At 38.3% G+C, this 12,594-nt stretch overlaps 1 non-coding gene across 1 annotated transcript; it reads right to left on the bottom strand.

The window, feature by feature from the left end:
* Positions 1-10,375: 10,375 nt before the first annotated feature.
* Positions 10,376-10,480, bottom strand: LOC129476851 (U6 spliceosomal RNA). The gene has a single exon (XR_008655134.1). It is a non-coding gene; the product is annotated as a U6 spliceosomal RNA (small nuclear RNA).
* Positions 10,481-12,594: the final 2,114 nt, after the last annotated feature.

Raw genomic sequence — 12,594 nt, 5'->3', positions numbered from 1 at the left:
TTATAAAAGAGGACCAAGATGACTGTCATCACTGTATGACAGAAACGTGGTCCAGAAAAGGTATTACTAAAACTCTGTTATGCCAGACCTACTATAAGTGTAGAGGGACTCATACAGGAATTTGTGTCTATAACCAGACCAGTTACTCAGTCTGTGATCCCAGAAATGGGCAGCCCCAAGTATCTTAAGACCCAGAGTTCGTTCCCTAGGACTTCTGAAGTCCAAACTGGTGAACCCCTAATGCCATCATATACAAAGTCTACAGAAACCGGCATCAGTAAATGTCTAAACAAAAAAGGAGTACTCCGTCACTAGCATAAAGGCCTTGTCTCCATACATTTTGATGCCTGCCTAGCTTCACATCTCATCAAACTAAATAATATTGGGACCATCTGTAAAAATCTAGGACAAGAAAGGGTCAGCAGCAGAGCCACCAAGGCCATAATAGGAGAATCCAAAAAGGAGTGCCCTGATTTTGATAATCAGTGGACTACACATGAATTTATCAGCACCTATGCACAGGAAGGGTTCCTCTGTTTGTCAGCCAAGAGGTGAAGATAGGGTTCACAACTGGAACTTGAAACCCACTCAATCTGACAATACTAAAGCCAAATATGCCTTTCTGGACTAAAGAGCATAAAGGGCTACTAACCTTTGATCAGGCAAGAACTCTCCTAGGACTTGGTATTCCTCTGGTCATTACTAGGAAAACCCAAAGGATCCAAGTTCAAGTTAGCCCAATGCAACACTTCAGGTTTTATACATCTTTCAATGAGCACTTTAATCCTGAAGTATCAAAAAATCAAATTCCTCCTATATCAGGTCAAAACTTGTTTGCCCAGCTAGCCGAAAGTACTACTAACAATTTAGGAGTTACTGTATGTTATATATGTGGAGGTACTAATATGGGAGATCCATGGCCCTGGGAAGCCAAAGAATTGATGCCACAAGAAAATTTTACCTTGCCTGATTTTGTTACACAATTCAATGCAAACCAAATGTTTGGCTACTAAGGAATCCCATCATTGGAAAATATCATATCACCTGTTGGGACAAGGCCTTTCAGAACCAGGTAGGGGAAGCAACTTGCCTAGGTCAACAATATTTTGAAGAATCCAAGAAGGGAACACAATGGAGAAGCTTTATAGACAATTCCTCTGTGTCAGACTTTAATCTCTTTTTGCAGTTCCCAACACTAAATCAATCATGGTACCAATTACATGCTCCAACAGTTTGGAGAGCACCTGCAGGGTTATATTGGATCTGTGAAACAAAGGCTTATCAATTACTACCCCATAAATGGACAGGACCATGTGTATTAGGAACAATAAGGCCATCCTTTTGCCTACTCCCAGTGCAGCAAAGGGAAGATCTAAGCTATCTGGTGTATGATAAAGGCAGAAAAAGAATCAGAAGAACTGTGTTTACAAGAACAAGTACTGTGGAAAAAATAAATACTAACATTAAAAAAGTCATTAAAATAGGGAGCTAGAAAGATAATGAATGGTGCCCTGAATAAAATTATCAAATCCTATGGGCCAGCCACCTGGGCACAAGATGGGTCATGGGGATACTGCACTTCTATTTATATGTTAAACCATAACATATAAATAGGTTAAATCATAAGGTTTCAAGCAGTTCTGGAAATTAGTCAATAAAACAGCCTGAGGCTTAAGACTTGCTAGCCATACAGGTGACCCAGATGACAGATACCATTTATCAGAACAGGTTAGCACTGGATTAATCTTTTAGCTTCAGAAGGAGGAGTTTGTGGAAAACTTAATTTAACAAATTGCTGCTTACAAATTGATGACAATGGAAAAGTTGTCATGGAAATCACTGCCAGGATGCAAAAGTTAGCTCATGTTCTAGTTCAGATGTGGTCTGGTTGCAAGCCGAATTCACTGTTTGGAGGACGGTTTTCATGGCTTAGAGGCTTTAAAATTTTAATAACAGGCTTTGTGGCCATAATAGGTAGATGCCTACTGCTTCCCTGTCTCCTGCCACTTCTCATCAGAAGCATCCAATCCACCACAGAAGCAACAGTACACAGACATACCACCACCTGAATAATGGCTCTGCAAAAGTACCAACCAGTATCCCAAGATGAGTATGTACACACTCAAGATGAAATAGTTAACAGTGGTGCTCTTTACTAATCTACATTTGTGCCAAGCACCAAAGGGTAGAAATGAAGAATGAATTAATGAAATCAACTATAACTTAATAGTACTAGTGGTAGAAATTTTAAAATCCTCTTAAAGTTGCTGCAAAGTGTGAACCTCCTTACACTCAAGTTAAAAGAGAAAACAGCCTGTCTTAAATAAGATATAAAAATCAAAGGACTAACTTCCATTTTAAGAAGGTAACAAAAATTAACCATAAACTATGTAGAATGAAGGAAATGAAGAGCAGAAATCAATAACAGAGAAAATGAACAGACAATGTCAATGAAACCAAAAACAAGTTCCTTGAAACGATCACTAAAATAGAGACAGGATATAAATTACCAATGTTAGGAGTGAAAGGAGGAAGCCAACATTATTAAAAAATAATAATGGAATGGTACAAACTTTATGCCATTAATGTTGTGAACATATCAAATGAACCAATTCTCTGAAAAACAAATTTCCAATGAACAGAAAATCTAACTCTGTACCAAAGAAATTCAATTTGCAATCAAATGTCTCCCTAAAAAAGCAAATTCTTGGATTAGATCGTTTCAAGAGTGAATTTTTTCAAAATTTAAAAAAGAAATAAGACAAATTTTATGCTGACTATTCAAGAAATTACAGGAGGCTTTAAAAAAAAAATCCCCAACTTACCTCTAGATATAAAAATAAAGACAGTAAAAAAGCCAATACAGATCCATATCTTTCATGAATATGTGCACTGAACATCCTAAACAAAATATCAGCAAATCTAACACTGTGACATATGAAAGATACTCAGCATGACTCCATGAGGTTTATGCCAGTAAAGTAAGGTTGGCGTGACTAATATGAAATCAAAATACCATACCATATTAATAGATAAAGGAAAAAATTCTTACAATATCTCTACAGATACACAAAAGCTTTGGAAAAATCTAACACTTGTTCATGACGAAACCGCTCAGAAAACTAGGACTAGAAAGAATTTCCTCATCCAGAGAAACAAAACAGGACACATGACCAAAGAGGGCATACAGACAGACAGCAAAACAAGCTGGTGAAACAATGTTCAGCACAATTAGCCATCACAGAAACACAAACTGCAACCAGAATAAGATGTCACTGCATACCTATCAGAATGACTAAAATATAAACTGATGATTGAATGTGGCAAAGACACAGAGAAACCAGGTCACTCATCTGGTGCCGGTGAGGATACGTAAAATACAGCCACTGTGGCAAATAGTTTGACAGCCCCTTTGAAAGCTACACTGTGTGATCCAGGAACTGCTGCATGCACACACACCCCAGCACCATTCTCAGATAAGGAGGTTCTGTTCCCTGACATATGACTTCATGATTTAACAGTTGCCTGGTTTTCCTTACCCCCAGGGAAGCAGGTAAAAGGCAACTGTCAACAGGGAAGAGTCAATGCCAAGCTCAACATCTCCAGTCTGCTCAGTAGAATCTTAATTCCTTCATTCGCTGACCATACAGAAATGTAAAATGTAATAACTCTGAAAATATAAATTATGGATAGTATCCTACATAATTTAAATAAACAATCACAGAGCACTCAGAATTAAAAACTCGTGAAAACAAATCATCTGAGTAGCACCTCACTGCCGGCTTTGACCAAGAAACCTGACCTAGATCAGCAGACCTTGAACAATTTTCAAACAGAACTTCTGACTAATGGAGGTTTTGTGACATACAGAGACAAAAGAGAAGAAAGAAAAACATTTCTATGTTCCTGAGAAGGAAAAAAATAAAAACAGAATATTCATTTGCAAATATCTGGTTTTACTGATTTGAAATTCTACACTTGCAAACACGTAATTTCAAGTTGGCAAGCATCAATACGAAATGGCAAAAGGGAAGGCAAACAGTCAAATTAGAAATAAAAATTTCTGGCCCGGTGTAGTGGCTCATATCTGTAATCTCAGTACTTTAGGAGATGAAGGTGAGAGGTTCGCTTGAGGCCAGGAGTTCAGGACCAACAGGGGCAACACCGCAAGATCCCATCTCTACAAAAAACTTAAAAAATTAGCTTGGCCTGGTGAGCACCTGTACTCCTATCTACTCAAGAGGCTGTGGAGACAGCATCACTTGAGTCCAGGAGTTTGAGGCTGCAGTGAGTTATGATCATGTCACTATATTCCAGTCCAGGTAACAGTGACAATCTGTCTCTTAAAAAATAAAATAAATCAAAAAAGAAAAGAGACATTAGGAAGAGCAGGAGATGAAATAGAGGGATAGGAAGAGGAGGAAGAAGAGGAGAAAGAAGAAGAGAAGAAAGAAAATCTAAGTTCAAGATTTTTTAGGTAAACTCCAGAATTACCTAAAACTGAATAATGTACTAAGATATCACAGAAACTATTTTGGCATAATTCTCAACGAACCTACATAAGGAATAAAGAAATCACAAAACAAATTCTCAATGCATTAAATAAATTAGCTGGTCTAAACAGAAACAGATGTGAAACCTGGAAACTACTATTAAAAATAAAAGAATGCAGTAGTCTTGATGCTGCTCGCCCCCAGAGCCGGCAGCCATTGCATGCAGCTCATTGCCACTTTCAGCTTCCAGTAATTTCACCATCTAGTTTACCAGTTCAAATAAAACATGAACCTTGGAAGTAGCGAACAGAAATTTACCACTCTTGAACTGTGTTAGAGAAGTTTTTCCTGAGCTACAGGTGCTATTAAAGCATAATATCAGGGCACAGTGGGACAAAGAAATAACAATCCAGATATTCCCACAAACAAAACTCTAAAAAACCTTTATTTTACACAATCTTTCCTTGATTCACAGAACGAGTCTGCTGAAAAGATATAGGTCATTTAATTTTTTTTAGTTAATCATTTATTTTCTATTTTCTGTCCTTGCCTATCAAGGTTTAACATTAATCAGTCTTCTATTTTATAAAAATTAGAGTGATTGTTGCTACTTTCAATCCATGTTTTGATAAGAACAACAGAAACAGAAAAACATGCAAGAGTGTGTGATACAATCTTGCTTATAAAAATATCAGGCAGGCAGATCATGAGGACAGGAGTTTGAGACCAACTTGATGAACATGGTGAAACCCCATCTCTTCTAAAAATACAAAAATACAGAGCAAGACTCCGTCTCAAAAAAAAAAATCAGATTTACCATCATAAAAAAATGTTCAATCATAAAAGGACAGCTATAATACTAAGATCCAGGTAAGTTTTACCATATGCTCACAGGCCTATTTAGTTTCAAACAAGGAAAAATATTCTATTACAAAAATCCATTGCTCTTTGACCATGCCATCATCCTACTTCTCAGAATCTATTCTCATAACAGAACAGCAAAAGCAAAAAATGAGACACACACAAGACTGCTCCTTGCAGGATTATTTATAACAACAGAAGATTTTTGTGAAACAAAGGGGGAACAAACAGTACTAGCTGAATGACACAGAGTACATGTGGCAGTAAAGAGAGAGAAAGGAAGAAAGGAAAGCAAACATGATGACCTCGAGGTATTGTTATGGAAATATCTCAAGGATATAGACTGTGAAATGGAGATTGCAAGGTGCAGCACATTATATATTGAAAATACATTATAGCTAAGAACAAGGGAAGGAGAGAATTTGTGTATGTTCATACATATCTGTATGCTTGTATAACTTTGTGTATGTGCATATTCATCAGTGTGTGGATATGCATCCGTGTTTTTGTGTGGGCATATTCAGCACGTGCATGGGTGTCTAATCTGTGTTGTGTGATGTCTGTGTGTAAGTATATCTGTGTGTGCACATGCACATGTATGTTTGTGTACACGGGTATCTGTGTGTGTATAATTGTGCGTACAAGCACCTGAGGATCTGTCGGTGTGTGTCATATTGGTGTGCAAACATTTATGTGGATGAATGTGTGCCTGTTCATCCGTGCATGCATCTGTGTATGTTAGGGCATGCAAATCTCTTCCTATTTGTGCCTGTGAGTGCATCTGTGTGTCTGCAAGTGCTTCTGTGTGTGTCCACATATATCTGTCTAGACATGTATGTGTGCGTTATACCTACAGAGAGAGGAAGGGAACAGGAACAGATGGTAGGCCTTCTGAATATTTCTTATTTTATACTGTTCACTTTGAAATAAGAGACATTTTGGCCAGGTGCAGTGACTCACACCTATAATCCCAGTACTTTGAGAGGCCAAGGTGGGTAGATCACTTGAGGTCAAGAGTTCAAGGCCAATCTGATGAACATGGTGAAACCGTATCTCTACTAAAATACAAAATGAGCTAGGCGTGGTGGCACACACAGGTAATCTCAGCTACTTGGAAAGAATTGCTTAAATCTGGGAGGCGGAGATTGCACTGGGCAGAAATTGCACCACTGTGCTCCACTCTAGGTGACAAGAGCGAAACACCGTCTCAAAATATATATATATATACATTTTATATAATTAAAAAGTCAATTACACCAAACTTTTTACAAACTCCTAAAAAATAAAAAGCAGCATATATTATTCAGAGGTTAATCAAAGGGAAAATTTATCCAAGTGACTTTTAAGGTTTCAGAGTTTTTTTTTTTTTTCCTTTTTTTTAGACACAGGGTCCCTTCTGTCACTCAGGCTGGAGTGCAGTAGAGTGATCGTGGCTCATTTTAACCTCAACTTCCTGGGCTCAAGAGATTCACTTGCCTTAACCTCTCAAGTAGTTGGAACTATAGGAATGTGCCACAATGCCTGGCTAATTATTTTCAATTTTTGAACAAATGGGGTCTCGCTATGTTCCCCAGGCTGGTCTCAAACTTTTGAACTCAACCAATACTCCCACTTCAGTCTCCCCAAGTACTGGGATTACAGGTGTAAGCCATGCATGGCACCCAGCCAGAAAAATTTTAATTATAAAATAAAGTATTTCAGAATACTACACCAGTTTAGGTATGCCTAGAAAGTTATTACAAGGCAAATACTCTCTAAACAACCACAAGGTCCCCTAGGAGACCCTCCAGTGTTCCAACCTGAACACAGTCCCCTCTTCTTTCCCAAGATATGTCACTTCCACCTCCTTGCTTAGTGTAAGTTTATGCCCAAATGGACACCTTCAGACAGTAGAGGTGAGCTCTGCCTATCCTTGCTATCTTCAAAGTCATGTTTAATCTATAGGTTCCCTTCACCTCTACCTCTGATTCATCTGCTGAAAGGCCTTCATTTGGCTGTCTGCATACTTGTGGTCCAGGGTGACTGGCTCCTACATCCACCTGGAGCCCAGTCTGTGCTCCAGCTGGCCCTCAGCAACACAGCAATGCTACCACCCAGAGGCACCAGGTCCAGGTTCTTCTCTGCTGTTGTGGTGGCCACTCATGCTCAGCACCCAGACACACACTATATCACTAAAGGATGGAAAGGGAGATGACTTGTCCTTGTTTTTACTTTCAGCTGGAACAGAAGCAAACAAGGCAGCTTCTACCCTTCCGGGGTGGGTGTAGTCACACAGTAGAACAGCTCCTGTAGGAAAGAGTGGCTCCCTGTTCCTCGTCACCCACATTTTGAGACAATGAACTGGCACTGCCAACCCCAGATGGTGACCAGTGGGGTGAGCTCCAATATTTCATGAGTTTCAATACAATGTGATTAATAATAATACCAATTGTTATTACTATGTGATAATATAATTACAATGTTAGATATTATAATGTAATAATAATAATTATTATTACAGAATCTCATATTGTCCCATGGTTGGCCAATGGGAGTCTTTTCATGTGGTGCTTTAGCACTGGCAACATGAACCAAGTGGACTTTGGTGATTTCACTGCAATCTGATATTGTAAGATGCTCATTGCTACTGTACTGGACATTGTTTCTAGGTATTTTCAGTAGACAGAGCAAGAAGAGAGCGAGGGGGAGAGAGAACCAACAAACATAAGTTAACTCGTGATTTCCTACTGACATTTCCAATTCCAAGTCAATACACAGGGTGTTTTATTTAGCCTCTTCTATCTTACAGCTGCATGTCCTTTCTTTCATATTGAGAATCCTGATTTTCAAGAACATGGGGGAAGACAGAATTAGATTTCTAACAGGCTCTGTGGCTGTGGGTGGTGTGTTTGGGTCTGCCAGCATTTTGGGCTTTGTAGAGCAAAGTGATAATTTCATTTTATAGTAAATGCTGTCCAAGGGTTGTTGGCTCTAACTAGTTGCTTAGTCTCTCCTCTTAGATATATGTGTTAATTTAAAAATCAACAATCTTATTGAGCTCTAATGGCCACACAATAATCCTCATGCTTAACAAATACAATCTGATGTGTTACGCCCCATGTGCACATCTGTGAAACCACCATTAGCATCATGACATCTCCATAATCATGAAGGTATATACATGCCCTCTTCCACTGACTTCAGGTGTGTTTCAATCTGCTTTATGTTGCCAGCTCTGTTGCTGTTGTTGCAAGGATTTGGGAACATACAAAAACTGTTGCACAACCGTCTCCAAGGATTTGAGAACTGCATGTGACTTAATATACAGAAATTGAACTGTACCTTCTAGTGGGACATACCCTAAGGGAAAAAGACTACAAATTTTAAATAACCTTCCATTACCATAACATTCATGTTCACATTAGTGCTGTAATATAGAAACACACATACACATATGCAAGTATGAGCTGCCATCACTTTGCAGTTAACGTGGGAACATAAACATGACCATTTAAGCTAAATCCATGCAGCGTAATCTTAATAATTAAAGGGAAAATGACTGTTATTTCATGGTATTAAAAACTTGTCAGAAGACTGAAACTTTCTTCCTGCCAATTATAAATGTATGTAGAGACAAAAAGAATAGAACTAGTGTTCACTGAGTACATTGTAATTTAAACAGTGGAAACACTGATAATAAAAGTGTCTTTTTTCTTTCTTTCTTAAAATCTTACAGAACTTTGAACACAACTTGCCTCCTCCTTATCACACAACTTATGATGCAAAGGGGGCACCTTCTCAAGGCTTTGGCACTGCCATGCTGCCATGGAAACTTGAGATGAGCTTACAATGTGTATTGTAGAGGCTTTCAGTGTCATGAAACACACCTGAGAATTCCTTTAATGTGAAATTTTTTGTTGGCATCACTTCCTTGAGGACAGCTTAATCTTTTTCAGCACACTGATTTTCCCCATTTATGTCAGTAAGTTCAACTTCACTCAATCCCTCCGGTTTGATAGCGGCCTGAAGGGCAGCAGTGTGAATGATCCATTCACTTTCCCCTAGCTTCTTTCAAAGCTATGATTGCACCTTGCTTTCCAGCCTGGGTGACAGAGTGAGACCCTGTCTCTCTCACACACACACATGAAAAAGGTGAAAGGGTAATAAGAATATACACTGTCTTAACATAAATCCAAGAAAATAGGAAGGACTATTTTTGTATTAAAACAAACAGACTTCAGAACAAAAACAAAAATTAGCACAGACAAGAAATTTACAGAAAGATAAAAAGGTATGGTAATCATAAATGTGTATGCGCCAAAAAATAAAAATCTAAAAAACCAATGTAGCACAAACTGAACTGAAAAGAAAATCAGGCAAATTAACATTTGCACTTAAAGGCTTCAATATCCTTCTCTTGACAATTAATAGAACAATGAGAGAGAAAGCAAGGACATAAAATACAGCAAGGGTACAAAATCATCAACCAACAGGATCTAATAATCATTTAATTTTTTTTTTCACTCAAACCACAGAAAACACATTCTTTTCCAGAGCCAGAAATCTCCCCCAAAAGAAGTCTCCAGGGCCAAATGTTATCACTGGAGAATGTTACCAATTATATGACACCAAGTCCACAAAGTCTCTTTCAGGAAATAAAAGAAAAGAGAGGGGCCAGGTGAGGTAGGTCATGCTTGTAATCACAGCACTCTTGAGAGGTGAAGTTGAGAGGATCACTCGAGCTAAAGAGTTTGAGAACAGCCTGAGCAACACTGATAGGCCCTGTCTCTACCAAACACTAAAAAAATTAGCTGAGCCCGGTGGTGCACACCTGCAGTCCTAGCTACTCAGGAGGTTGAGGCGAGAGGATCGGTTGAGCCCGTAAGTTCAAGGCTATGGTGAGCTATCATAGTTATCTCTGCATCACTATACTTCAGCCTAGGGGACAGAACAAGACTCTGTCTCTTAAAAAAAAAAAAAAAGAAAAAAAGGAAAGAAGGAAAAGAGAATACTTCCTAATCCATTTTATGAAGCCACTGTTTTTTTTAATGGAACACTTCACAAATTTGCATTTTATCTTTGTGCATGGGCCATGTTAATCTTTGTATCATTCCAATTTTTAGTATATATGCTGCTGAAGTGAGCACTGTGAGTCTACTATTATCTTCATACCAAAACAAGGGGAAAACAGTACCAGAAAACTACATACATACATCTATAATAAAGAGACACAGAAACACAACAGAATATTAATTTACATAATGCAAAAATACATAAGAAGAACTATAAATCATGGCCAAGTATGATGTATTCCAGGGGTGCAAGGCTGGACCATTATTTAAAAATTAATCAGTGTAATCTATCGTATGAACAGACTTTAGAGGAAAAATCACATCATATAAAATTGAATTTTTAAAAATATTTGACAAAACGCAGAAGATATGTCAACAACTTTCAGAAAGTGTTGCTATTTGTACATAACATGATTTTGTGTATATTTATGTATATATACACACACATATATATAATTCCAAAGAATTCATAAGGTTGCAGATATAAGATAAAAATTATATTTCCATATGTAAGCAATGAATATATGGACACCAAAGTTAGAAATATACATACCATTTGTAATTGCTTTAAAAACTGAAAAACAAAATGTAAATTTAATAATATACTCATAGGATTTACATGTGGAAATCTACAAAATGTTGACGAAAGTTATCGAGAGATCTAAACAAATGGAAAGATATAACATGAATTAGATGGTTTAAAATAAAGACATGAATTTCACTCAACGTGACAAATAGGTTTAACTTAATAACTATCATAGTCCCAGGAAAATTTTTTTAAAAAGATATGGGTAAGATTATGTATAGAAAGGCAAAATTGTGTGGAACAGCTAAAACAATGGGGGAGAAAAATGAATAAAAAATGGGAGAAATTAGCCTATCAGATTTTAAGTCTAGTCAGATAGCTACAGTAATCAAGATAGTTTGATACTGGAGAAGGACAGAAACATGGATCAGTGGAATAAAATAAAGAACCCAGAGAGAGTCCTCTCAACATAAAAATATGGCAGCTAATTTTGATGCATTCACAAAAGCAATCTATGGAGAACAAAGTCTTCGCAATAATGATGCTAGAGCATTTGGATATACATAGCCCAACAATCCCAAAGCCTTGACTTAAACCTTACATCTTGTACAATAATTACCTTGAAACACATCACAGATCTCACTGTACAACTTTTAGGAAAAGAACACAGAAGAAATACTCAGGGCATAGGGCTTGAGGAATTCCTAGACAGGACATCAAAGGCATAACCCATAAAAGAAAAAAAAAATAGATGAGCTGCACTTCAACAAAATTAAATACATTGAATATGTAAAGATCTTTGCAGAAGATGAGAACATGCTGAACATCATTAGCCATGAGGGAAATACAAATATAGACCACGATGACATACCACTACACACATGGGCCAGATATGGCAAAACTAGAGTCTTATGCACTCTTGGTGGGAGTGTAAAGTAAAAAAGTGACTCTGGAAGACAGTCTGTCAGTCTTTTTTTTTTTTTTTTTTTTTTTTTTTTTGGAGAAAGAGTCTCACTCTGTCTCCAGGCTGGAGTGCAGTGGTGCGATCTCAGCTCACTGCAACCTCTGCCTCCGGATTCAAGTGATTCTCCTGCCTTAGCCTCCTGAGTAGCTAGGATTACAGGTGCGTGCCACCACACCCAGCTACTTTTTGTAGTTTTAGTACAGGTGGGGTTTCACCATGTTGGCAAGGCTGGCCTTGAACTCCTTACCTCAAGTGATCCACTCACCTCGGCTTCCCAAAGTGCTGGGATTACAGGCATGAACCACCCAGCTCCTGTCAGTCTTTTTTTTTTTTTTTTTTTGAGACAGAGTCTCGCTGTTGCCCAGGCTGGAGTGCAGTGGCGCAATCTCTGCTCACTGCAGGCTCCGCCCCCTGGGGGTTCACGCCATTCTCCTGCCTCAGCCTCCTGAGTAGCTGGGACTATAGGCACCCGCCACCTCGCCTGGCTAATTTTTTTGTATTTTTAGTAGAGACGGGGTTTCACTGTGTTAGCCAGGATGGTCTCGATCTCCTGACCTCTTGATCCACCTGCCTCAGCCTCCCAAAGTGCTGAGATTACAGGCGTGAGCCACCGCGCCTGGCCTATCAGTCTTAAAACAAACATAATTACCATAACACCCAGCAACCTCACTCCTGGACATTTGTCAAAGAAAAATAAAA

The sequence above is a fragment of the Symphalangus syndactylus genome, chromosome Y (assembly GCF_028878055.3).
Source record: "Symphalangus syndactylus isolate Jambi chromosome Y, NHGRI_mSymSyn1-v2.1_pri, whole genome shotgun sequence".
Taxonomy (NCBI): domain Eukaryota; kingdom Metazoa; phylum Chordata; class Mammalia; order Primates; family Hylobatidae; genus Symphalangus; species Symphalangus syndactylus.
Note: the sequence above shows the minus strand (reverse complement) of the source record. Positions and strands in the feature narration are given on the sequence as shown.